Source organism: Canis lupus, chromosome 3, assembly GCF_003254725.2.
Source record: "Canis lupus dingo isolate Sandy chromosome 3, ASM325472v2, whole genome shotgun sequence".
Taxonomy (NCBI): Eukaryota; Metazoa; Chordata; class Mammalia; order Carnivora; family Canidae; genus Canis; species Canis lupus.
Window position 1 is genome coordinate 56,980,977 of NC_064245.1, and position 27,825 is coordinate 57,008,801.

General features: G+C 46.0%; 1 long non-coding RNA gene across 5 annotated transcripts; it reads left to right on the plus strand.

Moving 5' to 3' along the window:
* Positions 1–5: 5 nt before the first annotated feature.
* On the plus strand, positions 6–27,825 carry LOC112653318 (uncharacterized). Of its 5 annotated transcripts, XR_007409902.1 has the most exons (6): positions 6–3,917; positions 6,580–6,623; positions 17,865–18,000; positions 18,460–18,535; positions 26,325–26,460; positions 27,670–27,825. It is a non-coding gene; the product is annotated as an uncharacterized LOC112653318 (long non-coding RNA). The 5 variants fall into 5 exon arrangements; XR_004814470.2 differs by lacking the exon at positions 17,865–18,000; XR_004814471.2 differs by lacking the exons at positions 6,580–6,623; positions 17,865–18,000.

The following is a 27,825-nucleotide window of genomic DNA, read 5'->3' on the forward strand; positions in this document are numbered from 1 at the left end:
GGGGCGCGGGGGAGCCTCAGGTCCCCGGGACCCCCCTACTCTGGGGTCTGCTTGCAGACTGCTGGGCCCACCCCTCAGGGGAGCCTGGAGGGGGCGCGGGCACCTGCTGGACCTGGGGAGCACGGCCCGTCCCCGGGACGCGCGGGGGCCCAGAGGAGACAAAGGTCCCCAGGACGCCCCTGCTCCAGGTCTGCTCGCTGGCAGCTGGGCTCACCCCACAGCGGAGCCTGGAGAGGCGGCGAGCTCCTGCTGGGCCTGGGAGGCGCGCGCAGAGGAACCTCAGGTCCCCGGGACGCCCCTACTCTGGGGTCTGCTTGCAGACTGCTGGGCCCACCCCACAGGGGAGCTTGGAGGGGGCGCGGGCAGGTGCCCGCGCCCCCTCCCGGGCCTGGGCAGCACGGGCCGTCCCCGGGACGCACGGGGCCCAGAGGAGCCTCAGGTCCCCAGCATGCCCCTGTCTCCTCCAGGGTCTGCACGGGGCCCATCCGCTGAAGGGATCGCGCAGGTGGTGGGGGCATCCTCCTGCACGAACTGTTGCCCTCACTCTTCGCTCCCTTCTCCAAATCCAAGTTCCACAGTGCATAGAGGTTCTTGGGAATCTCCTGAAAAGAACATTAATGGGTGGAGGAGCATGGGCATGTACCTGCAGTATTTGGCTCTTGGCATCTGGGCTTCCTGAGCTGCCTCTCCCTCACGTCTCAGCACGAGGGCTGCTGCTGTTGAGGGTGAGGACGCCCAGCGCCGCATGTCCCCGTTTCAGGAAGTCGTTTCTGCATGTGGAGCCACGTTGTTACCTCCCTAGGGGCATGATTGGGCCTTTCTGCAGGACATCCCTGTGTCTGCAGGAATCAGGGCTGCTCCGCACCTAGGAGGGTACCCTGTGAGCTTGTCCGTTCTGGTGCCGCCTGCAGTGGGTTTTCTAGGTGTCTTCTACAGGGGTAGTTTCTCTAGACGTGTTTTGGGTCCAAGATTTTTAAGCGGTCTTAATCATGAAAGATTTCTTAAAATGATTTAAATCCACTGTCTTCTTGGCGCTCACCTTTAAATGATTTTTCTTTTTTTCAAATATAACTCTCAGTGCCTGAAACTGAGCATGCTCTGGTGCCAATTTCACTGAGCCTTCCATACTCCTTTTTTTGCCTTCTGATTTGGCAACTGAACTTCCTTTCAGGAATGGACAGGAGGTCCCCTTCCCGGACTGCCAGCAGGGCAGCTAGAGACATGGAAGTTGGCAGCATCTCAGCCCTGGACCTGTTGTTTCAAGTAACACGTCCTGAGAATTTTAGCTTTTGTTGTGGCTTTAATAGGAGGAGATCTAGATGAATTTGCCTATCCAGATTGCATTAACCTTCAGGACCTGGTTTTAAAAGACCATTTCTTCACTGAAATAATTTTAGACATTTTTGAATGATCTAAAAAGTTCAGAGAAAACCCAGTTGGTAAAGCAGGCCGACAAAGTATTTCTTAGTCTATTTTAAAGTTATTCACACTTGGTGAAGCTTTGCCTAAAACCAGATTTTTAGCTTCATAGGATTGGGTTTCCTTGTTTAAAAAGGTTTGTAAGTTGGTACACTTCTGTGCACTCTGCTTAGATCTATACTCTGCTTCTTGTATTCAATTTTTGTGTATATATTATGTAATTTTTTTATGCTCATAGCACCCAAGATATTTTTTGTGCAACAGTTACAAAGATGAGTAAGACTGTCCCTTCTCTCAAGAACCTTACAATCTAATTAGAGCCTCAGGAGAAGATTTAGAACAGTTTCACAGATGCCTTCAAAGAAAAAAAATAAAACATCCACTCCCCATAAAAGCTAAGGAGAGTATCTTCAATCTTGGCTCAATGGTGGTGTTTCTGTGGGGAGCTAAGGTGATAGTCCTAATCAAAGTCAGAATAGGAATAGGACTCTAGGAACAGAGATGACAGGGTATCTAGCAGGCCCATTCATCTTCCTTAAATACCACTCTCTCACCTGTCTTGGCAGGAGTTGAGTAGCAGGAAGTTCATACATAGTAGGGCACTGTGGCCAGAGCCTCAAGGGGGTGTCCTCTACGTGGCTGATGGGAAAGACAGCTCAGTGTTCTAGATGGCCTGTAGCAGTGTTAACATCATCCAGAAAATGAAAGAGCCAGATACTTATTTATGCCTTGCCTTGTTCCACAAAGGATTTGCAGAAGGTCAGACAGTGGAATACCAGTGCATAAATAAGTAAATAATTAAAAATTTGGCTTTTAGAAGGGACACAGAGGTGGACCGAAACAGCCACCTTTCTTCAGACAGCTGTGTCGTCTCAGGCTTGTGTGAATGTTAAATCGAGACCCTAAAGTCGGGTGCCGTAGAGCAGAGCTACTGAACATTTTGTACCTTGAGCTACACATAGTCGTGGTAAAGTTAGTGCTGCTCCGGGGCTAGGCCTCCCCGGGCCTAAGGGGTTCAATATCTCAGCACACCTCCAACACACCAGCAACTGATGCATCAGTGTGCCTTGCCATACTGATAGGAAAACTTTCACGGGCAACACAGAGGGAATACATTTTTCCTGTAAAATGCAAAGGTCAGGGATTACTAGCTGTTTGTTTTGACCCTAGGGAATTTCTGTGTGGCTTCTCACCTTCTTGTAGAGAAAGGTCTAACTTTGAGTTTGGGTCAGCAGACATATTTACTAGGTAGGTGCTTAACCACGAGTCGGTCACTGTGGATCTGGGGGATGCAGAGGTGGCCAGGACACAGCCCTCCTGCCCTCAGGAAGCTCCAGGACTGATCTGCAAGTTGGCACAACTGCATCCTGCTAAACCAGCCAGAACTGGTAACCCGAACAATATTCCCAGGAACTAAATCTGCCAGTTTGTTATTTAATTGGCCCTTTCCACACCAAACTTTTCTTCCACATTGATCTGCCCAATGTCGAGCTGCTCAAGATCTAACTCAGTTTATAAAAGTAAAACTGTATCAACAGTATAGAGGAGAATGCTCATTTTTATTTATTTTATTTTTTTAAGGTTTTATTTATTTATTTGACAGAGAGCGAGAGAGAGCACAAGCAGGGGAGTGGGAGTGGGAGAGGAAGAATGGGCAAGGGATCCTGAGGCTAGGCTTCGCCTGAGCAGAAAGCAGACACTTAACCCAGTGAGCCACCCAGGTGCCCTGAGAATGATCATTTTTAACTGATCATAAGAGAAGGATATTCATGCTTTAAAAATGAATCTGGTTATTTAGATGCACAGTAAAAGAGAAATCTAAAATAAATGGCCTGTTTTACTTTTCTCTTAATATAGGGGCGGATGCTCTGTGAAGGCAAGGATTGTGTTTATTGTGGTCACCACTGCTCCCCCACCCTTTCCCCACCATCCATGCCTGGCAGAGAGAAAATGCTCAGTAAATATTAATTAAAGTGATAAAGAATGAATGGGTGTTTTGATGAGTGCACCAGGGGATAAGCCCGTTTCTTCTGCCTTGCGCATTACTATCAGTACAGGCTTTGAAGAAGATACAGAGCAATCCGAAGCCAACATGGCATCACGGTGGGTTTCTAGCTACTGCCTGTCCTCTAGCTGAGGAGCTGTAGCATCCCCCCATCCTGCTTACTCCCAGAGCTAGAGTTTGTTCTGGGTGACAATGTTCCCAGTTCAGAGGCACAGTCATCGCACCTCCCCCACTGTGAGAACAGCCCTGTGGCTTGGTTCTGGCCAATAGTCTCTAAGTGGAGAACTTTGTGAGGGGACAGACTAACAGAGCCAAGCTCATCCATAATGTTTGCCTTTGCCCCCTCCCTTTCTTCCCACTCTGGTTGCAGGAATTATTGGAGCCACAGCAGCCACCTTGCAACCATGAGGGTGAATTTCATCGCTGAAGGTGGTGAACAAGAGATGAGAAGCTAGAGGCTTCGTGGCCTGCCTTTGTCAGGGCTTCTTGTTAGGTGAGAAAAATAAACTGCTTTGTCCTTGTAGTTAGATATTTTGTTACTGTAACCTGATGTGGTGATGAGGAATCCCCATCAGAGATTAAAAGATTTTACACTGTTCTCCCCTATCTCAGTGAGGACAAAGAGTATTGTGTTGTTCAACAGTGAAACAGTTTATGCCTGGATTCTGCTTATTTCCCATAGAAAAATATTAAAGTATAACTAAAGGTGGGATAGATTTTGGAGGAGATATCTATTAAACTAACACATCTGAAATGTCAAGTGGCGGAAGCTTATAATTTCGGGTTAAAAAATAGCATACATGACACTTTGAGGCTTTTCCAGGGAACCTATGCCAGGGTTCAGTAGGGAAAGGGGCCTGCCGATCAGATAAGAGCTTTTGGAGGCAAAATGTCTTTTCCCAGAACCTTTTTCAGCCCAAGGGCCCTTATCAAAAGTGTTGAAAATGAAAAAAAAAAAAAAAAAAAAAAAAAGTGTTGAAAATGGAGTCGCTGGAATCCAGCTGGGGAGAGCTCACGGATCTACAGGATGAGCTCATGGATCTACAGGATGCTTAGAAAGCACTGCAAGAGATAAGGATTGAAAGAAATAAAACACCAGCCGCCCACATATGTGTGTTTTCACAGTTCCATCCGTTGCCTGGATGACTGTATCTTCAAACCCGCCTTTGGCACGAGTCCCGCCCTTAGCCTGGACTGCTCACGGGAGCTCCAGCGCTCCTGAAACTGATCGCACAATTTGGACGTGGTGAACTGCTGAAGATGGGAACTGTGACTGTCTGGTTCCACTCTATATAATTAGCACCAAACATTATGTCCCACCACGTCATAGGAGCTCAAAAGGTGTTTGCCAACTGACTGGAATTCAATTGCTGGTCATTTCTAATCACTTTTTAAAAATATGCAAAGATGTAATAGACAACATTAAAAAAGTAATTTTTTCTAAACAGAAAGTGGGAATGGCCTTTTATATGCTGAGTTTGTAAATCTAATTTGAAGGTGATAAAGAGTAATACCCCATGGCATTAGTTTTAAGGTGGTTTTTTTTTTCCCCAGAATTTTGAATAGCTACATATTAAAACAGTGTACAAGAGTGATTCATCTGTAGTGTTATTCCAGGGAAATTTACAATAACAAATACTAAAAACATACTTTACAAAATAATAACACCAAAAAAAAAAAAAAAAAAGTAATACCAGCATCAGACTATGCAGAGGAACCAAAATGACCTAGCCGCTTATAAGTATTTACTGGATGGATCAAAAAAATCAAGGATGTTTTTTAATGAAACCAAAAGATAACTGGAAAATAGAAATGAAATTTTACAGGGGCACCTGGGTGGCTCAGTAGGTGTCTGCCTTTAGCTCAGGTCGTGATCAAGTCCCTCATTGGGCTCCCTGCAGGGAGCCTGCTTCTCCCTCTGCCTGTGTCTCTGCCTCTCTCTGTGTGTCTCTAATGAATAAATAAGATCTTTTAAAAAAATCAAAATGAAAATTCATGCTATTTTGAGCATAATATCAAAGGCAAAACCACAAAAGAAAAAAAGTCAGTGATTGACTACATAAGTTTTCTGTTTTCAGAACGCTGAAATATCTACAGATGAAATGATGTGATATGGAAGATGTGCTCAAAAAAACCTGGGGAAAAAGGAGAGGAAGGGAGATAAACATGAAGCAAAATTGATAAGCTGTGATTTGATAATTGAGGCATTTCAGTGATGAGTTGATGGGCACATGAGGCTATGTGTTATTCTCTACTTTAGATGAAAGTTTGAGATTCTTCATACTAAAAAATTTACATCTTTTGTTCTTCAAAATGATGAAAAATTAGGCAAAAATATTTACTGCAAGTTCATTTAAAATAAAACACTCTAGAGTACCCAGGTGGCTTAGTCTGTTAAGCATCCAACTCTGAACTCAGCTCAGGTCATGATATCAGGGCCTTGAGTTCAGTCCCCAAGTTGGGCTCTACACTGGCATGGAGCCTGCTTAAACAAAATGTTTTTAATTGAAAAAAAAAAAAAGAAACTTTTAAAAAAACACCCCAACAGGGAAAATGGGCAAAATACACGGACAAGCATTTTATTAAAGTAGCCTATAAGTACTCTATGAAAAAGGGATTAGACTCTTTAGTTGTTTTTTTTAAGATTTTATTTATTTATTTAAGAGAGAGTAGGGGAGGGCAGCCCCGGTGGCGCAGCGGTTTGGCGCCGCCTGCAGCCTGGGGTGTGATCCTGGAGACCTGGGATCGAGTCCCGCATCGGGCTCCCTGCATGGAGCCTCCTTCTCCCTCTCCCTCTTCCTCTGCCTGTGTCTCTGCCTCTCTCTCTGTGTCTGTGAATAAATAAATAAAATCTTAAAAAAAAGAGAGAGAGAGAGAGTAGGGGAGTTTGCACATGGAGGGGGAGGGGTAGAGGGGCTAGAGATGTTCTAGCTGTTTTAAGATACATCAAAAATCACTATCCACTGAGCAGGGAGCCTAGTGCAGAACTAATCCCAGGACCCCAGAATCATGACCTGAACCAAAGACAGATGCTCAACCGACTAAATCACCCTGCCCCCAGACTCTTTAGTTAAAAAAACAAAAAACAAAAAACAACAAATTTTTAAAAAATGTATTTTTAACCGTCTTACATTGATCCCAAAATTTTTTTAAAGGATGAAAGACCCCCCTGGTACTCTGTGGGATATGATGTGGAAAAGTAAGTACTCTGACCTGCAAGTTTCTGGTGGGAGTGTTAATTGATATCATTTTTCTACAAGGAAATTTGACAATATGTAATCAAAAGACAAGCATACAGCATCTACAATCAAGTAATTCTGGTCAGAATGTAGCCGAAGGAAATACTTTGTTTTGCACATAGATTCTAAATAGTAGGATGTTGATGACAGCATAGTTTATAATAGCAAAGGAAAAAAATCAAAGCCAGAAGTAAGTGATAGCATGTTCGGACAATAGACTGATATGTGCCATTAAAACAGGAATTGAAAGACCACATTTAGTATCATAGGAAAATATCTATAATAGGTTGAATAAAAACAGAGCACAAAATATGTACAACAACATGGATGTCAAAATTTAAGCCCGGGGTGGGGGGGGGAGGGAAACTATCTATCCCCAGCCAGTGACATTATAGAGATTTTGTTTTGATTTGGTTGGTCATTTGTTTCTGTTGTCTGTGTATAATCTTTTTTTTTTTTTAAAGATTTTTATTTATTTATTCACGAGAGACACAGAGCGAGAGGCACAGACACAGGCAGAGAGCCATGCAGGGAGCCTGACGTGGGACTCGATCCCAGGTCTCCAGGATCACACCCTTGGCTGAAGGCGGCACTAAACCGCTGAGCCACTGGGGGTTCCCTGGTGTCTGTGTATAATCTATAAGTTCTGGGCATGTATTATTTTTATAATGAAGAGGGAATAATAAAGCCAAACAGGAAAAAAAAAAAAGAGGAAAGAAAATACTTAAAAGTAATGAAGATGTTCTAGCTGTTTGAAGATACATCAAAAATCACCATCCCAAAGATTAATGTCCCGTTCACATGGGAATAAAATAATGTTATTACAACTGAGATCTGTGGAGCTCTGCTAAGACCTACTATGCTCCAGAAATGTGCTCCTTCCTGCAGCAAAGACAGAGGCGGATGAGATACTGGAGGACCTGTTTTCCTTGCCCTCCTTTGGAGCCTGTATTATCTGATTGTAGGACCTGCCCCGCCCTGGAATGCATATCTTGTCTGTGATGTTTCTTGTGATGGCTCCCTCTCTTCCTCTCCACCCTTCTCTGACTTCCTTTCCTGATGGTGATGAAGCTGGTGCTCAGTGACAGTGTAACAGTGACAGCACTTGGGATGAAGAGCCTGGACTCTCCGTCCTCTGCTGGCTCCTGGCTCCTGACGTCTCTCTCCCTGCTCCTCCACTGCTGTCATCCCCTGGACCATGTCATCGGGTGGCACTCACTCATTTCTGGAGGTTGTGGTTCCCTTCCCTGCCTGCAGCTTCCTCTTCCTTTTTCTGACCCCTGTCTTCCCTGCACATTCTCTCGTTGCACACCCCTTCCTTGGTCAAACAGCCCAGAGTGGCCTCATGGACAGTAATTCATGTCAGTCAGATTCCTGGCACCTTAATCGTGTGTTGCACCCTCCACCATATGTTGTCCCTCTATGGTGCCTGCTTTGCTGTGTCCCTACCCTGGGTAGATCAAATATTTAACAAAACATTATCGAGCATCTATTCAAATCAGTGAAGAGTGGGGATATCCAGATCTTTTAATTTTTAAAAACTGCTTTTTAAAAAACACTGTATTTATTTGACAGAGAGCACAAGCAGGGGGAGCAGCAGGCTGAGGGAGGGGGAGAAACAGGCTCCCCATTGAGCAGGGAGCCTGACGTGGGGCTGGATCCCAGGACCCTGGGATCATGACCTGAGCTGAAGGCAGATGCTTCACCCACTGAGCCACTCAGGCACCCCTGAAAACTGCTTTTCTATTGCTAAGTATAGTAGGATGGGAGGCTGCTTAGTTCAGTGGATGGAGATGGGGTTCAAGTCCACGGTTGCCCCCTTGGGCAGAGTACGTCTCTGAACTCTGGTCACCCCATCTGTAAAAGGGAGTGACCGCACCTCCAAGGAAAACAGTACTTTGTAATCTGATAAGAGCTCAAAAGTCATGAAGGCAAACAGTTGTGCAGCCCATGAAACCCCAGCCCCTCAGAAACAGCCCAGTGCACCCTCCCTGCCCCCCCCCCCAGGCTTTGTGAGTGGTAAGTCTTATGACTTTACTGCCTGGGTGTCAGGATACTGCAACTATGCCCTTAATCAAGATGACCCTGGTTTTCAGGTCCCCAAAGCGGGGAACCCGGTTGCCCAGAGAGTTACTGACCGACTCATAGGGCGGTGGCCTGGGCATCCTTGAGCTTGTCTTAATCTACACATTCTTACTCTGATTCACCAGCCCCAGCTCTGCAGCACAGAGATCCGTTCTGTTCCTGCACCCCCTTGAATTTGGGTTCACCAGCGATGGCTTTGCGTAGCAGAACCTGGTAGATGTGATTCTGGGAGGCTTCTCGGGCTGGATGCCAAGCCTCCCAGCTTCTGTCTGGCTCTCTTCCTCTGTCTCCTTTGGGGAAAGCCAGCTGCCATGCTGTGAGGACACTCATGCTACCCTTCTGGACAGAGATGTCAGAGCACCCTCTGGCCCTTCCAACCAGCTGTCAGACACCAGATGTCAGAGCAGAAGCCTTTAGATGGTGTCAGCCTTGGCCACCAGCTGACTCAGCTTAGGAAGGACCTCATGCGGGACCCACCCAGCTAAAGCCCGTTGACCCCTGAGAACAATGAGGGATGTTAGATCGCCTGGGCTGCCAAGCTTTGGAGCGATTTGCTACATAGCACTAGATAACAGGAAAAGGAACATTTTGCATCATGCCCCGTAAGACCGTCTTTATTAGAACCCGTTGGAAGAAGTTTGCATTTAAGCTTGATGCCAGAAAGACTTGAGTGACTAAATGTCCCTCTGTTATCCACTCACTTCCAATGAACACTGTGAATACTATGGTCCAGATTTGGTCCTTTTACATTGGCTGCTGGAAAGCTCAGAGCCACATGCTGCCCTTTTCAAAGCTGCTGTGTGGGTGATCATTTGCAAGCATGGTTTGGTTTTTATTCTGTTTTGTGGCCTCTCTGGCTTTTTCCCTTTAATTTTAAATTCCCACTTTTTTATTTCTTTTTTTAAAAAAAAAGATTTATTTATTTTTTCATGAGAGACAGAGAGAGAGAGAGAGAGTGGCAGATGCACGGGCAGAGGGAGAAGCAGGCTCCCTGCAGGTAGCCCAATGCGGGACTCGATCCTGGATCCCAGGATCACAACCTGAACCAAAGGCAGGCGCCCAACTGCTGAGCCACCCAGGCTTCCCTAAATCCCCACTGTTATACTAACTTAAAATTTTGATATTCCTATAAGCTTTCTTAAATCATTTTTGTAAAAAGGTAGAGTGTAATTCATCTAAATAAATACAGTATTTTCCAGGAGCTGTACGGGTCTTACAAAAAGGTCAAAAATTGAATGAGACATGGTCTTGCTGTCAGGGGGAGAGAATCTTACAGAAATGACTCTCGTAGATGTTGTATAACCCTCATGATAGCAGTGACACGAGGGATGCCTCTCTCTGTGTGTGTCTCTCATGAATAAATTAATAAAATAAAAAGAACGATAACACAAGAAATGCAGAAAGTGCTCCAAGAATACAGAATAATTTGCTGCTGTGTGGGGCCGGTGGTAGACACCTGCTCTGAGCTGGGCTTTGAAGGTACAAGGGGTCATTCTAAGCAAAGAGCACAGTACAAAGAGTATTTTTTTCCCCTCCTAAGATAAATCCCTCCACTACTGCCATTGACCCATCACCTCCAGAATTATTCTAGAAACTTCTCATTCTATCAGCTTTCATCTCTACTGCTCCCTGGATTCCTTCCTTTAGCTGATAAGGATTTTCAAGTTTCCCTACCTTGTAAACAAATAAACAAACCCTCACCTTCCTGGCCCCGTCCACTCCAAGTTTCTGTGCACATTTATCCCTTCACTGCCAAGCTTTCGAGAAGAGTGGTCTTTATGCTCACTGCCTCCACTTCGTTCATAGTCAATAACCCCGTAGCCCAGTGGTTCTGAGACTTGTCTACCCATTAAAACGGAGTATTTTTTTAAGCTTCCAGAGCCCAGGCCGCACCTCAGAGGGATCAACCACAATCTCTGGTGGCAGGACCCAGGGGTTAGTATTTGAAACTCCCTGAGGGAATTCCAGCTTCAATTGGGAGTCCCTGCCGCGGCCTCTGGCAGCCTGCTCCCTCGAAGGCCACCAATCACATTACTCTCCACTGGCCCAAATCTAATGCCACCTTCTTATTCTTTACCCTGCTTTTTTCCCCCAAAGCATTTGTAGTAGTTGGCGATCAGCTAAGTACAAAGTCCTGGCATTCAAAGCCTTCCATGGCATGGCCTCTCACAAAACTGGAGCGTGGTGCTGCTTAGATACATGGGTTTGGTAGGACAGAAGAGACCACGCTGGGGCAGGGCCCGGTACCCAGAGATGATGCATGTTGTTTTGGAATGGGCAGCAGGAGGGTGGACCCCGCTTCCGACGGGGGAGCATCCTATGGGAGAAACAGCATGCCCGTTCGCTCAGCAGCGTGCTGCTCCTGGTGAGTGCCAGCACCACGGGGGGAGGCTGTTGGAGGCAAACGGGAACTGCTGCGGAAAATCCAGGGCGTGCTCATGCCTGCCTGTCCCAGGAAAGGCTCCATGGAGAAGGTGACTTCGGAGCTAGAGAAAGTATCCAGAGCTGCAGGGACATGCAGGGTCAGTGTCATCATCCAGGATGCTGGGCAGACTCTGGGGGAGAGAATTCATATTCGTGGAGCCCAACCTCTGTGCCCGGCAACGAATAGGAAATTGTCAGTTCGCAGTGCCCAGGAAGCGGACTCCGTCGCTGAGACAGGGATAAGCCTGCAGGAAGTTTACAGGGAGGGCTCTTGGCCTCAGCCTCTGTGAAAGGGAGGCAAGGGAGATGGGAATGAGCAGAAGGAGAAGCTGGTCGGTGAGGGGGTCTTGAGGAAGTCCTCACTGCCTGCACGGGGAATGCCAATAACTAGAGGGTTTGAGCAATTTCTCAATAGTCACACAGCTTGTGCATCCCCAAGAAGAAATCCGATTCTGTTTGGAGTCACCCTCGCTCATGCATTCTCAGTTCTGGACACAGAGTGATATCACCTCCGAGGATGTGCAAATTGGCTTTAGGGGACACAACGACTTTAGATATGCCAGTGTGATTCATGGCTCTCCAAAGGAGCACAGAATGTGGCAAATATAAACTATCATGTGTGTTCTGGAAATTTCCCAGGGCAAGATAATCAGGGGAACAAAAGGTCTACAAAGGTTAGCAAACACAGGTCTCAGGGGACTTGGGTGGGGTTAAGAGGTATAACATAGAACCAGATTATATGTACTGGAACTAAATTATGGAGGAAGTCAAGAATGTCGGGGCCAGACCATGGGGAGCCAGCTGGGATTTTCTAGCAGAGAAGTAGCATATATTTTAGAAATGCACCAGGAGCGGCGGTGTGAAGGATGGGCATGATGAAGGCAGCACGGGTGGGAGGCTGTGGCCACAAACCAATGGGAGGAGAGGACAGTCAGACCCTGCTGTTGGCCCGCCCTGAAATCCATGATGATTTTATCTAGAGATTCTTAACTAATTAATTCTTCAAAGGCTCTATTTCCAAATCAGGTCACATTCTGAGTTTCTGACTGATCGTGAGTTCTGGTGCAACTCTGTTCAGCTCACACCTGGATGTAGAATGTGGCTTACAGCAATTGATGGCGAGTAGTAGACGAGGCAGAGGACTATGTTTTGTTTATAGGGAAGGGGGTTTCTTCTATAAAACAGAGGAGACTTGGCCTCTTTGCAGGCGGGGAGGAAGAAGCTGAAGACTCTGGAGGGAAAGCCTGATAGAGAGAGGAGAGGGAGGACAGTAGAGAATCAAAAGCACCAAGAGAGGACCGGCCTCGACCAAAGACAACGTGTCACCTGCAAGGTGAGAGCATGAAGGTGAAGACCTGAAGAGGACAAGTAGGGAAGTGGAGGGGTCAATAAGCTGCAAGTGTAGTTATCTGCCAGGAGGACAAGCCGGGGTCAAGGGCTGGCTGGTTGGGCTACCACGTAAAGCTGAGGTCTCAAATGCTACCTCGGAGAACGTGTCGATGAGTGACTGTATGTTGAACAGCAGTGAGGACCTGGCTGAGGCTCTGGAAAGCCATTCATTGAGAAAGAACTTTGCTGAGTCATGACATTTAGCAAACGAGCCTGCCGTGCTTGGTCAAACACCAAACGAGGGAAATCTCAGGACAAGTTGTTTGTCTTTGAAATTACTCACCTAATTTAAAAGAGTAAAATCTAAACATCATGTCCACCATTAAATCAGGAGAAGGAAAAAGCAGCATATGATTTAGCATTCAGGCGGTTTCATGTTCAATGCCAAAAAGAAAAAAATTCTAAGAATATTGAATGCAGCCCTGCTTTCAAATAATTTCCAGATCTGCAAACATGGGGGTGAGATTGACGAGTTACAATAAAAGAAAGAAATCTTGAGAGACTTGAGAGAGTAGTTGTGTTCTTCAATCAGGTATGGAATGGCAGAGGGGTAGCCTTTCTGCACGGTTTGTGCCATAGATTCGGGGGGATGGCTGGGCAGAGAAAATCCTGTATCTGCATACACTGCTATGCCTATGGAACTGGATGTGACTGCAAGAGCTTCTGTGGGGCTCCTGCAAGTCAGAGTGGTAATAATATCTGTTCACAAACAAAATTTTGTCAGAATCTCTGCAATCAGGGTCTGCTCAAGCTGTGTGTGTGTGTCTGTGTGTGTGTGGGAGGATAAGTAGATGGGATGGTGGGATCCTACATTCATATTTCAGATGCAGACAACCCTCCCTGCCCTGTCCCAAGCTCCACTGTCCATCAGGAGATGTAGAAGAGCCAGGACAGACTAGTGAGCTCTTAGAGCCAGGAGAGAAAAGAGCAAGGATGCCAGAGTGAGCTCAGCGTAAAGAAAAGCAGGAATCTCGTGACAGCTCTTGGCTTGATATTCTGGACATCGCCAAGGCTCTAGGTTCCAGACCTTCCATTGCTCTGGTTAGGCAAGTCCAATCCTTAGAATTTTGAACTGAAGACAGTAGGTTTTTGCTATTAGTCTAAAGTCTTAGTGTCCTATTACCCTACATAACCTCACCCAGCAGGCCTTTGCCTTGGTTTGAATGCGCAACCACTACTAACCAGCCCAAGTGACCTGGGACTGTCACCCTCAGGTGCTATCACTTGGACACTGGTCCATGCTCTGCTTCTCCATCTGGAAGACCCAGAGAACAGGAACATCTGGTATCTCAAGTATGTTGAAAGATTTAGATTAAGGCAACCCACATACAATATGATTAAAGAGCACTGTGAAAATGTCAAATGCTATAAATATGGGTAATATAATGATAACTGAGAAGCAGCTTGGTTAATTGAAGCCAGTCCCCAGAGCTATGCTGTAATTATGGTGTGCTTGTGTCGGATCTGCCCTGAAGCATGGCAGGGACCTCTTATGCAAACAGGCAGGTCACATAATTTGCATCTCAGTCATTTCTGAGATCCGGCTGAAACCCAGGGGACAGTGAGATGCATTCTTAAGAGTTTTGATAAGTCCAGAGAATTTCTCGACCTGAGCACTGTTTGTGCGTCTGTCTTTGTGGCATGTGACCTCAGCCATGGATCGGCAGTCCTAAGAGAGACTGGGTCCTCTACAAATCCATCTGAGGGTAAGGGTTCAGGAAAAGGTTTCTTTCAGCCTGAATAGATGAGAAAGACATGTAAGACACCAGGGGTGAGGGATACACCCTCGTAAGGTCGACAGTTCCTAAGTCAATAACTAGGACTTTGATGTTTACGATAACATTACCTCTTGTTGACATGTAGACCTCCCCATTCTCCATTCAGATCTTGATGTGTTGCTGTGTCCCCCAATAAGGCAGTTATGTTCTTAATTTGGCAGAATGGAACCACCGGAGCATGGAACCCTTGTAGATCTGTTTATTTAAAGAAACCCTGTTGAGGAGTGAATCTGGATGGGATTGATGTTGAAATTTGCACCAGCCCCGCAGCGTGCCGCAGACCTGGATACACACGCGCCGTTTCATTATGGGGCCTCTCACCGAACAACCTCAACTCCCAGGTCTTGAACACCAGCCACCTCTCTTCCCACATCTTCCACTTGCTTCCTAGACTTCCTCAAATGATCACAGGCCCCTTCTACTTAGCATGTCTGCATCTTAGTTCATTTCTTCCCCAACCCCCATCCCACTGAGCCAGAACCTCATCCCATGTTCCCAACTCAGTGGCTGGCACTATTCAGAAGCCAGAGCTCAGAATTTCAGTATTATCTTAGATTGTTTCTTCTTTTCCACCCTCTATTTGTGGGTTTTGCCAGCTCTAATTCCTGTCATACAAACTGTCATCCAAACTAATTCCTGTCATCCAAACTATGATCTTTCCTTGCCTAGATTTCTTAGTTTCCAGTCTCTGCCTTAATTCTTGATGCCCGTTACATTTGACCACGATGTTCCTGCTTCAATTATAAAATATAAAATCCTTCAGTCATGTCTCTAGATATCAGATAAGGTCTAAATACCTTCATATGGCCTCTAACTCCCGTTCTTATCTCTCCAACTTCATCGCTTATCACTCCCCAGCTCACAGGAACCTCTCAATTCCGCAAACAGGCCGTACTTTCTATGCTCTCCCCACTAGGCTCCATGAGGACAGAAATCGTGTTTGTCTCAAACATCATCACATCCCCAGGATCCAGTTCTGTGCCTCATCCTCAGTCCACAGTGAGCTCTGTACACCTGGAGCCCTACTCCACGTTCCCTTCTAATTGGTCATTTAAAAAGAAGTTTGTCCTTTTAATCCCTGTAATCCTACCTTGAGCTCCTATCACACAAAGTCACCCTAACCTTTTGAGCCTGCATTTACTACACTCTATCATGACCTCCAATCCACACTATTACCAGAGAAGTGTGCATTATTACGGAGGCAGCCCAGGCTGTGTGCATCCTATAAGGCCTCCTTCCAAGCACTTTTCTCAGGAGCATGATGAGGCTCCTCTTGTGTAAGTCAAACCTGTCCTACATAGCAACTGGCTTCACAGGTTTGTCTGGATGTCTGTGTCTCCCTCTTCTTCTAAATCCAGTCTAAAGCTCTTCTGATCAGGTCACCCTGCTTCCATGATATAAACATCCATCCCAACCCTCCCAAGAGGTGTTCTTTCTTAGTCAAGTGACGGGGCTGTTTCAAAGAATGTTGGTGTTGGGCTTGGTTGCAGTGTAATTTAGAGACTCTGACACTCAGAATTTCTTCTTTATGACTAACAAATTAGCCTGGCTCTAATTCCAAATATTCTTCCCCTTTGAGCTCATCAGTGGAGGAAGGGAGAGTGTCACACAACTTCCCACTCGATCCCCACCTTGACCCCCTAACTAAGAGTAGAAACCCGTGAAGAAACTGGTCCCTTCCTGCAAGGCACCTGGCCTTGCAGCCTGATTCTCCTGTGTTTTCAGAGCAACCCCAGTCATGGGTGACTTAGAAATTCCACTTTATTTTTGAAAGTCTAATGAGATAAGGTTTTTTTTTTTTTTTCTTATATAATCTCTATCAAAGGAGTCACTATCTATCAAATTTTAGGGCACATATTATTCAGAAAATAATGTCAAAAATACTTTGCCCTTTGCTGTGTTAAAAAAACAAACAAACAGATCAATAAGCTCTGAGAATGTAGTATACAGAAAGTCTGAACAAATTCATGTTAGATGCCATGTTCTCAAGGAACAAAGGGACTGAGATGATGGTATGAGGAAGGCGGTATGATTGGGTGGAATAGATTTTCAGAGTGGTTCTCTCCTTGGCCATCCTTCATCTTACCTGCCAATCCTCAGTCTTGGATTAACAGAAACACCTATCTCCTCTGTTCTTCATCGTAGACTGCCAAGCATTGCTATAAACTCAACCATGTTAGGCAACATCAAGTGTGCCCTCGGCACCACCCACAGTTCTTATTCTTTCTTGCTGCCCTGTCCCCAAGCCAACCATACCTGAGTATTGCAACTCCAGAGCCACAGATCCAGAGAGATGGAGATGGGCTGACCCATGCTCATAGGCTTTGCAACTCAAACCCTGCCTTCTGAGGATTCTTGAAAGAATTTTGAGATTTCTCCTGAGGCACAGGAGAGCTGATACCAGAAGTTTGATAGCACTTCAGGAGGTGCCAAAGAGGAGAGCTTAGGCTAGTCAACCAGAGCTGCGGAGAGAGGGATTTAAGAAGGGTCAGTCTAAGGAAGGACCTTATAAGAGCTCTCCAAAAATGGAGTGGGTTGTGTCAGGAGGCAGTTCCCTTTCACTGGAGCCAATTATATCAGTCTTATCTTCAACAGGTGGCTGAACTAGAGTTTTGGGAGCCCTTGTAACCAAGAGAGCTATTCTGTACTGTAGCTTTCCAATGTATGAAGATATTTGCTCATTACTTTATGTACAAGAGATATGCTTATCATAGCTAAAAGTGGGTTTCTGCATGGGGATCGGAGGATACAAACGTGAAAGGTCACTACTGTGTGGTATTGGAAGTGCCACACTGAAAGGGTCTGTGAGACAGCCTGTAGGAGGGTGAGTACAGCTGGAGGAGTTAGAGAAGGTTTTTTATAAAGGAGGTGGGTTTTCAGCTCAATCTTATAGAATTTGGCCAACGTGTTCACAAAGAAGAGGCGACATGTATAAAAGTGCAGAAGAATAAATATATGTACGTGTATATATGTACAATGGTGCAAATGATAAGAAGCTTTAAAAGCAGTTTAAGATCAGATTTTAAATGGCCTCAATGCCTCATGGCTGTCATGAAACAATGAAGTAAAGAACAAAGTCATTAGGTTGGTGTTGTGAACAGCTGTGAGGTGTTGCGTGAGCTAGTGTGGGTTCTGGAGTGGGAGCGGTTAGGAGAATTCTGAATTGGGGCCTTGAAGCAGGGAGTAAGGGGACAAGGTAGAGTAGGTAATATTTCAGAGGTAGGATTCACAAAGCTGAGAGATGAGTCTGAGGGAGAAGCAGGGCCAGTTGAATATGACTCAGAAATTTCTGGCTGGAGCAGCTCAGTGGAGGAGAAGTAGACCCACAGGACCAGGAGGTGGTTTGAATTTGATTCTGAGCACATGGAAGTAAAAGTGCACACAGGACATCCGGCCAGGGCGGTGGTGGTCCCCAGAAGTGCAGGCTCAGAGACCAATGGAGAGAAGCAGGTAACAAACGTCAGAGGTCAGCAGAGCGTGGGGGCCTCTGCTCAGGATCCCTCCCTCCCTCTTCCCTGGATACAGAACCCCTTTTGTCTGGGAATGGGGCTGACCTTCCTGCCTATGGTCCCAGACACGAGACTCTCACAAGAGCCACCAAGTCCACATACCACCATGCCTTCTGGTCACTGTTGCCTGACTCAGTGTTGGATCAAGGCAAGTGAGTATGATTCCTTCTTGGGGAATTTTTTTTTTTTTTAATTTTAAGAAAATTTCCACCGTAGGTAAAAGTAGCATAGCACAACTAAACCCCAGGTACTTGATACGCAGCTTCAATAAGAATCAGCTCATCCCCAGTCTTGTTTCAGCTCTGCCTCCATCTACTTCCTCTCCCCCTGTATTATTTTGCCTTGAATTCCAGATACCTAAGGTTTTGCTCTCTGGTACTAGAAGGTGTGGGAGGCAAAAGACAGGTATTTCTTGCAGTCATGTTTCTATCACATTGAGGAAGCCAATTTGATATAAGAGAGGACAAAACTGGCATGAAGGAAAATTAGAGAGAAGGAGTCCTGGTAGTTTGAGTATCTGTGGTTCCCGATATTCCAGAGGCCTCTTCATTATTTGGAGGTTCAATCTGTGTATTCCCTAAGCCGAAAATTTCTCATCCCTCCTTACCCAGGTCAAATGGTACTTCTGTCCACCAAGCATCCAGACTAAGAAACATCCACCTCCCCCAACTGATGACAGCTATGCCAGTGAGTATTTCCTACAGAAACTCCTTCCCTCCACCCGTGAATGTCCAAGTGCCCCGCCCTCCTTAGTGAGAGCTCCCATCACCCCAGAGCAGGGTTACCTACCTGTGAATCCCAGGCCCATGATCTCAGCACTGTCACATCATGACCTCTATCTTCTGTTGCTCTGCAGCTGTTTGGGTGCCCATTAGCGCTCTGCCCAGGCCTGTGAATCCCCCGAAAACAGGAGCTTATCAGTAGCTCTTCTCCCCCACCTTGCTCTCCACCATCGCACACAGTATAAGTTCTCATAAATCTGCTGACTGGATGAGAAAACATAGTTTGATTTTGTGAAACAGAAGCTCAATGCCACTTAACGCCTGAGAGAAATGGACAGAGAGACATTTACGGCAGTTTCTCTAGGGTTCTTTGAAATCAAGTCTGTGCCCCAGAGAGGGAGTTGATTGTGATTGTTCAGAAATAAAGCCCTAATAAAACCAAGAAAGCATCATTAGTCACATAATTTAATGAAAACCCAAAGGCCACCAACATGAAGCCGTACTGCTGCCCTTCTCAATAAACCCCCGTAATGGAAATGTACTGGACTGTGTTTTCCTCCATGTAAAAACAGAATTGCATGTTTTCTATCAGATGCTTCTAGGCCTTGAGTGTGTGCTGGACTCCTCTGTGGAGTTCCACTTCAGCAGGTCTGGCCACTGTCTTGATGATGTATTTGTGTTGCCCACGCTGCTGGTTCATGGACCTCATTCTGAGTATAGCCGATGTGCACCAGTGCTCTGCAAGCATGAAACCACAGGAACGTTTCACAGCTACTCATACCGAGTCCCACCCCCAGATGTTGTGATTTAACACCCCTGGGGTGTGGCTGGGCTTGGAAATCTTAAAAGATCCTCAAGGCGGGTGCCTGGGTGGCTCAGTCAGTTGGGCGTCTGCCTTCAGCTTGGGTCGTGGCCTTGGGGTCCTGAGATTGAGCCCCTGATCAGGCTCTCTGCTCAGTGAGGAGCCTGCTTCTCCCTCTACTCCTCCCCCCCAGCTCATGCGCTCTCTCTCTCAAATAAATAAAATAAAATAATTTAAAAATCTTTTTAAAAAATATCCTCAAAGGATGTGAGTGTGCAGACAAGTTTGAGAACCACTGCTGTGGGACACCTGGGTGGTTCAGTGGTTGTGCGTCTGCCTTTGGCTCAGGGCATGACCTGGGGTCCTGGGATCGAGTCCCATATCAGGCCTCCTACATGGAGCCTGCTTCTCCTTCTGCCTATGTCTCTGCCTGTCTCTCTGTGTCTCTCATGAATAAATAAAATCTTAAAAAGAGAGAGAGAGAGAGAGAGAACCACTGCTGTATTTAAGACAGAATTAGACTCCAAACAGCTGGCTGTGGGTCTCACCTCTGCTACTTCTGGCAACTGAGTTATCTTGGGCAAATCATCTCATTTCTCTGAGCAACAAGGAGGTGATAAAACACATTTGTTCTCTCTCTTTTCCTCCCTCTTGCTCTCTCTTTCTCTCTCTCTCTCAAGGAATAAACTAGATAAGGCATGGGAACATTTTGTAACCTCTGAAGTTTAGTATGAAGATGATTAATTCCTGGGGATGCGTCTGGATCAGAGCTCTCCAACACGATGACCTCTCACCATGTGTGACTGTTGACACTTGACAGGTGGCTAGTGCCACATGTTGAAAATATTTCAAATATTTTGGATTAAATAAAATATATTTTTGGTTTTTTTTTTTAACATTTTATTTATTTATTCATGAGAAACACAGGGAGAGAGGCAGAGACATAGGCAGAGGGAGAAGCAGGCTCCATGCAGGGAGCCCAATGCGGGACTGGATCCCAGGACTCTGGAATCACGCCCTGAGTGGAAGGCAGATGCTCAATCTCTGAGCTACCCAGGCATCCCCAAAATATATTGTTAAATTAAGTTCACTTGTTTCTCTTTTCCATTTGTAATGGGGCTACTAGAACATTTAAACTAACATATGTGGCTTGTATTGTATTTCTACTGGAGAGTGCTGGCCTGGACACTTGACAACAATGGTAGGTAACAAAGTGTTAACCTGACATTCCTAAGTGCTAACGGAGGAATTCTAAACTCCTCCTTGTAAGCAAATAAATATTTAAAAGAATATCATGGGGGTGCCTGGGTAGCTTGGTTGATGAAACACCTGCCTTTGGCTCAGGTCATGATCTCTGAGTCCTGGGATCGAGTCCTGCATCAGGCTCCCCGCTCAGGGAGGGGAGTCTGCTTCTCCTTCTCCCTCTGCCTGCTGCTCCCCCTGTTTGTGCTCTCTCTGTCAGATAAATAAGTAAGATCTTAAAAAAAAATAATGTCTTGGGATGAATGAGCTACTTCTATGTCTTGGCGGTCCAGTAAACAGAAGCATATTTAGTTTCAAGGTGGTGCAAACATGGAATTAGGTTCTCAAAGGCAGAACTCAAAAGATAGATTTTGTCCTCAAAGGGAACAAGACATGACTTAGCACTGAAACAGGCACGGCATGGAAAAGCACAGTAATTGCAAGAGGAGCATGGCAAACAGGATCTGGTTCCTCTGCTCTCATCCTTTCTTGCCCATGTGCCTTCTGGGCCTTTCCGTGGTCCTACAAGACAGCCTGACTTCCAGCTGTCCAGGCTTCCTGGCCACAGCTGAGAGCAAAGAGCATTCTGCCCTGGGTTTAGGATGATGATACAAGCAGCCCTGCCACTAGGGCCACATGACCCAGCAAATTCCATGGTGCCGAGGATTTTATGGCAGTTAAGGAGTTCATCTGAGGTCAGAGAGTCCAGCCCCTCCCCCGGGATTCTGGAACAAGGCCATGCCATCCTCAGCAGAGAACTATTCTCCATGTGAAAAGCAGATCATGACATGCTGCTGGGTCTTAGGTGAGAGTGTGTTGGATGTGAGTCACTGAGCGACCAAACCTGCCATTAGGATCCAGGTGCTGGCAACCACCCCTCAAGCCATTGGGTGGAGTAGGCACAACAGCAGTGCACAATGGGAACGGTGCATTTGAGGTTAGGCCTAGACAGGTCTGAAGGCACAGGTAAGTTCTACAAACAGGGCACGTACCAAGTCACCCGCCTCTGGTGCACTAAGGCAACAGCTCGTTCACACCCATGGCTGACTGGCTGGTGAAGGAAGGAAGAACGGGGTCCTAGATCATGAATCCATTAGCTCAGTATGTTGGTTCGTGCCCCACAGGGGCTGCATCCTGGGACAGTGATGCTCAGGGATAGTCCCAAGAATAGCAGGAAAGGAACAGAGAGAGCCCTTTGATGAGCAGGACTTCTGGTCATGTCATGACATGGAAGGAGAAGTGCTTAAGATAATAAAATTGTCATCTTGATGAGGAGAAAAGCAGACCTACAAAAGGAAAAGCAGCCTTGCCCTGTGGTATTGGTTACCTGGTTCAGCTTGTGGGGATGACTTCTAAGCGGCACTGGCCACTCAGAGCCTCTGTGTGCTCATGTGTAGCAATACTCAGGTGGCCGGGGGGGAGGTGCACCGAAAGCCATGAGATGGGTCCAGCCAGGATTGAGGTTTTGCCGTCCAAATATGATGGAGGGACAAAGGGCCAAGGGAAATGATGGTAATTTAAGGAAGTGATTGCAATGGTAGCAAACAAATGTAGGATGGGGAAGAGGTATTGAATATAGAATGAAGGAGGAGAATTCGAGGATTGAGATCATAGGGTTATTGAAGTGGATTCCAGAGATAGTAGGTCAGAAGGAGAGCAGGGTGCTTGAAATGAAGTTTCCAGCAAAGGTAAATTTACCAGGTGTGCTAGGTCTAGGCCATGATGATGGCAAGGGTGTGCTCTAGGGTGGAGAAAAGGAGGTTAAGGAAAGGCAAGGCCAACACTGCATAGTTAGATGCTGAGGTCACCAAGAGTTAGGGCAGGAGTGTGGGTGGAGAGGAAGACAGAGAGCCAGGGCTCAATCCCTTCATGAAAGGGGAGAAGTGACCCAGAGGTCAACTGGTATCTGCAGGGAGGTAGGAATCAGGTCACAGTGCTGGGTGGAATGAGCTGGAAGGCGCTGGGTGCAGTGAGGGAGGGAGGGGAGAAATCAGAAGTGATTCAGAAGGGACAATGGGGACCCAATAAGACCTCTGGACTTCCCTTCTGCTGGCTCTCCTGTAAATCCACAATTGGGCTTGGTTTAAACAGCTATTAGTTACTAAGAACGTATTGCTCAACAATAGCCAAACTATAGAGAGAGCTTAAGTGTCCATAGACTGATGAGTGGATAAAGAAGATGTGATATATATCTGGAATACTACTCAGCCATCAAAAAGAATGAAATCCTGCCATTTGCAATGACATGGATGGAGCTAGAGAGTATTATGCAAAGTGAAATGAGTCAGAGAAAGACAAATACCATATGATTTCACTTTAATTAAAAAAAACAAAACAGATGAACACATGGGAAGGGGGAGAGAAGGAGAGAAGGGGTGCAAACCATAAGAGACTCTTAACTAAAGAGAACAAACTAAGGACTGATGGAGGGGTGTGGGGGGATGGGCTAGATGGGGGATGGGTGTTAAGGAGGCACCTGTTGTGATGAGCACCTGGTATTGTATGCACATGATGTACCACTGAATTCTACTCCTGAAACCAATATTGCACTGTACGTTCACCTAAAATTGAAATAATAACTTTTTTAAAAATTTATTTATGATAGTCACAGAGAGAGAGAGAGAGAGAGAGAGAGAGGCAGAGACATAGGCAGAGGGAGAAGCAGGCTCCATGCACCGGGAGCCCGACGTGGGATTCGATCCCGGGTCTCCAGGATCGTGCCCTGGGCCAAAGGCAGGCGCCAAACCGCTGCGCCACCCAGGAATCCCGAAATAATAACTTTTAAAAAAGAATTTATTGCTAAACACAAGGAAAGTGTAACCCTCTCAGGTAGGTATTTTTCCCATTTTACATATTTGGAAACAGTGAAATTCCTTTACCCCTGTGCAGAAAGTAGAAACACAGCCAAGTGAGCAACTTGGGTGCACTTGGCTTAAAATGAATAAGTAACTTAAAGAGAAAACTTTCATTAAAACTTCCGATCTGGGGCACCTGGGTGGCTCAGTGGGTTAAGCACCTGACTTTGGCTCAGGTCGTGATCCTGGAGTCCTGTGTTTGAGCCCCACATCGAACCCCACATCAGGCTCTGAGTCTCTTTTGCCCTCTGCCCCTACCCTTCCATGCTTATTCTTTCTCTCCCTCACTCTATCTCTTTCAAATAAATAAAATCTTTAAAAAAAAAAAAAAGTCCAGGTCTTTGTGGAGTTGGTGAGGAAGGAGTTCTTATTATGAAAGCAATATATGTTTGTTATAATGTGTGAATACAGGCAGGCCAAAGAACACAAAGAAATGGACAATCCTAGTCTATGGAGTCAACTGTCACTAATTCATCATGTGTTATTCAGACCATGCATATGCATATATGCATATACATACACAAAGAGTTACATTTCTGCCCAAATAGAATCATATTCATTCTTTAGTTCATCATAATTTACTTAGACAATCCACCCATTTGGAGACATTTATTTTGTTGAATTGATGTTTTTTAAATCTTTCCACATTTAGTTTCCATGCTACACTACGAATTTAACCAATTGTTTTATTCTGCCTTTATTTGAACATTTTTTTTCTTATGATGTTGCCATTTGCATTTTTTAAGGTTTTATTTTTTTAGGTAATCTCTACCCCCAACATGGGGTTCAAACTCACGACCCTGAGATCAGGAGTTGCAAGTTTCTCTGAGCCATCCGGGTGTCCCAATTTGCATTTTTTAAAAATTAAATAGTCCATTCTTTCTGTTCATATTTCTTTTATGAAAGGTCAAAAATCATAGAGATAATATTCTAAGTCAAAATTGCTACAGTGCTTTTAGTAAACAACTGCTGACTCCTCTTCAAGCTGTGTCCTACAATTTTTTTTTTTTTTTTTGGTCAGCATGATTCTTGTGTTTTGAGGTTGGTTGCCAAATTTGGAACTAAACCCAACCACTTTCAGACTCTGCTCTGCTCTGTTCCAGAGGACAGAGAGGATAGGTCAATCCTCACCTCCTCTCTGTACTAATTATGTGCTAGAACTTTCCCTTTGCAGATTTAAGCCAGAAAGTCATATTTAAATGCACAATTTCTAGCTTAATTTGTGAAATCTAGTAAGCATTCCTTTGGAATGTTTCTCTAGGTTTGTTTTATCTTTTCAGATTCTTATTATTTTCCCTCTGTTACAGTCATACGTTTTCAGTATGTTGATATTTCATATCACATGAAAACTCCACACTCCCATTATATGCAATTCCTGGTGCTCTTCCTCTCTGAGCCTGGGTGACAGCCCCTCTGGGATAAAGAGCATCCCGGGATGTAATTAACCTTCTGATCTCTCACCTTTTTGTGGGCTCCGTATGGAGGTGGACAGAGTTGAATTGAAGCTCAGAAACTCTCTCTAAACTACGGTGTGTGTAAGTGGGGCCCACACAGAGAGCAGACATCTGGCCACGTGATTGGAGGTTGGGGCTGCCATGAGGCTGGTGGGCTTTGGCTGAACCTACACCGTGCATGAGGAGGCTGAGACCCCGGGGCAGCAGGAGGCTGCAGAGCTGAGCAAAGATTTCAGAGACCATGCAGGGCTGAGCAGGCCCAAGTGCAGGAGTGGCCAGAGGAGACGTGCTCAGTCAGCACCTGAGCCCTTGGCCGAGACTGGGAAGGACCACACCTGGGAGGAAGGGCTGTACACTGACAGCCAGAATAAGATTGGAAAAACCTGCCCTAACCAAGCCTGAAACAATGCTGACGTCTCAACATGACCAAGGCAATCCTCTGGTGAGTTCACTGGGTGCAAGAGCAAAACCTAGCACTTGCTGGAGGAATCTGACCATCAACCACCTCTGTCATCTGTCATGTACAGTATTTGGCATAAGAATCCGTGGACATGAGCAGGGGCAGGGTTAAAGAGACCAGCGATCAAGAAGGGAAACAGTCCATACATGTGGGGCCCAGGGTGACCCTGACACTGGAGATGATAGAGGCCCTGATACGGGGCTTCTTTTGATTTGTATTTTTGAGAAAATAGAGGGGAAATGGATGAAAAGAGTAGACATTTCAATAGAGAACTAAAATGTTCTTTTAAATTTTTTTACATTTTCTTTATTTACTTGAGAGAGAAAATGAACACGTAAGCAGGGGGAGGGCGAGGGAGAAGCAGGCTCTGAGCAGGAAACCCGATGTGAGCCTCAGTCCAGGGCTCTGGGATCATGATCTGAGCCAAAGGCAGGTGCTTCACTGATGGAGCCACCCATGGGTCCCTAAAATATATTTTTAAAGGATATTCTGGAAATCTGAAACATAACACCTGAGCTAGGTACTTATTAGAATGGCTTCCAGGAGACAGGGCACAGCAGGGAACAGCATTAAGTGCGGGTAAAGATAAATTGATAGAAAATACCAGAAATGAAGCACAGGGGTAGGGAAAGAGCAGAAAAGTTCCTCTTGTCACTGTTCTCCAAGATAGCCCCAATGAGTAAATTAGATCCCCAGGCTCATTAATAATTAGAACTCACACTTCTGGGGCACCTGGGTAGCTCAGTGGTGGAGCGTCTGCCTTCCGCTCAGGTCACGATCCCAGTGTCCTGGAATTGGGTCCCCTCAGGGAGCCTGCTTCTCCCTCTGCCTGTGTCTCTGCCTCTCTCTGTGTCTCTCATGAATAAATAATTAAAATCTTAAAAAAAAAAAAAAAAGAACTCGCACTTATTTCAGGGTTTGGGGTGCTCCTCCTTCCCCAGCTCTGAACCCTACAGACTGAAGTCATGACTACCTCTCCTCACACCTCTTACGGACCGGTCTCTGGCTCTCCAGAGCTAGAGCAGGGCACACTGGAGAGGAGAACACAGACGGGACACTGCTCCATGGGTGACTCTGGTGAGTGGCCTCCTCTTCCCCTGGGCTTGGCTGGGTTGGAGGTTTAACCTCTCTCTTCCGTGGCACTTAAAAGGCTTCTTCAGAAACCCCTCTGCTCCCCATCTCTGGGGTGATGCATTTCTCCTGATTAGTTGCTTCCAGCTTCTTCCTTACCCTCTGAGAATCCTGTGGTCCAAGCCCCCTGATGGACTCCGCTTGACCAGGATCTAAGAAGATCCTAAGCTGGCACTCTCTCCCTCCTGCCATCAGAAACACTCATCTGTTTGTTTGTTGTTTGTTTGTTTGTTTGTTTGTTTTCGGGGGGTCCCAAAATAACTTGGGAGGGCAGTCAGACCCCAGAGCCTGGTTGCCAGAGCGGCCACTGCCAGTGTTTCCTAAGTTAGATTCCTTGGATGTCAATCAAGGGTCAGTCCCTTGGTTTTAGAAACTTGTAGACACGTGCCTAGATCTCCTGTGGTCCCTTCATAGCCTGTTTTCCTAGGTTTGAAGTGAGGAGCAGTCTCCCCGGACACCCCAGGCTCTCCAAACCTTTTGTAGCCTGGAGGAAGGTGGTTGCCTAAGGCTCACAAAATCTTTTGCAAACCCAGGTGGAGGTCTCCCATGTGACTCCCAGGTTGTCCCAGGGCTGTACAATAAAGGGTTAACTCAGCTGGCTTGGGACAGTCGGGCTTGCACATTCCAAAGAAAGGACTGGCCCTTCTTGGTCTCCTAGTGACGTAACTTATGAGCCCCTGGAATGTTGTGCCTGATAAGAGGATCTTTTGCATACCTGGGACCTTGGACCGCACCCATAGCTTCCTGTTAACAATGTGATTTATGATGAGGGCCTCAGGCCACACTGTATCTCTTTGACCCCTGGAGATCCAGAGACGAACTAGTCAGTGACGCAGATGCTCCGTGCCTGCACCACTGACCCCAGATAAACCCTGCACAAAAGCACTCCAGGGGCGTTGTGTGGGGAGCTTCCCTGGTCTGGGGGACTGTGTGTGCATTGCCACACCTCATTTCTGAGAGAATTAAGTGCTACCTGTGCAAATCCTCTGGGGAGAGCAAAGGAAGTCATCCCACATTGCCCAGACTCTGCCCTTCATAGCTTTTCCCTTTGCTGATTTTCCCCTCTGTCCTTTTGGTATACCCTACGCTGTACGCACAGCAGCTTTCCGTAGACTGAGATTCATTCATTCATTCATTTATTTTATTTTATTTTAGACTGAGATTCTATACATCCTTCTGAACCGTCAAATCTGAGAATGGTTCTGGACACCTCGACACTGAGACCAACAATGCAACTACAATAGTTAATTTCCTAACACAGTTATGGTCAGAAAATGATGGAGATAAATCTAACAAACACCCGTGGACTCA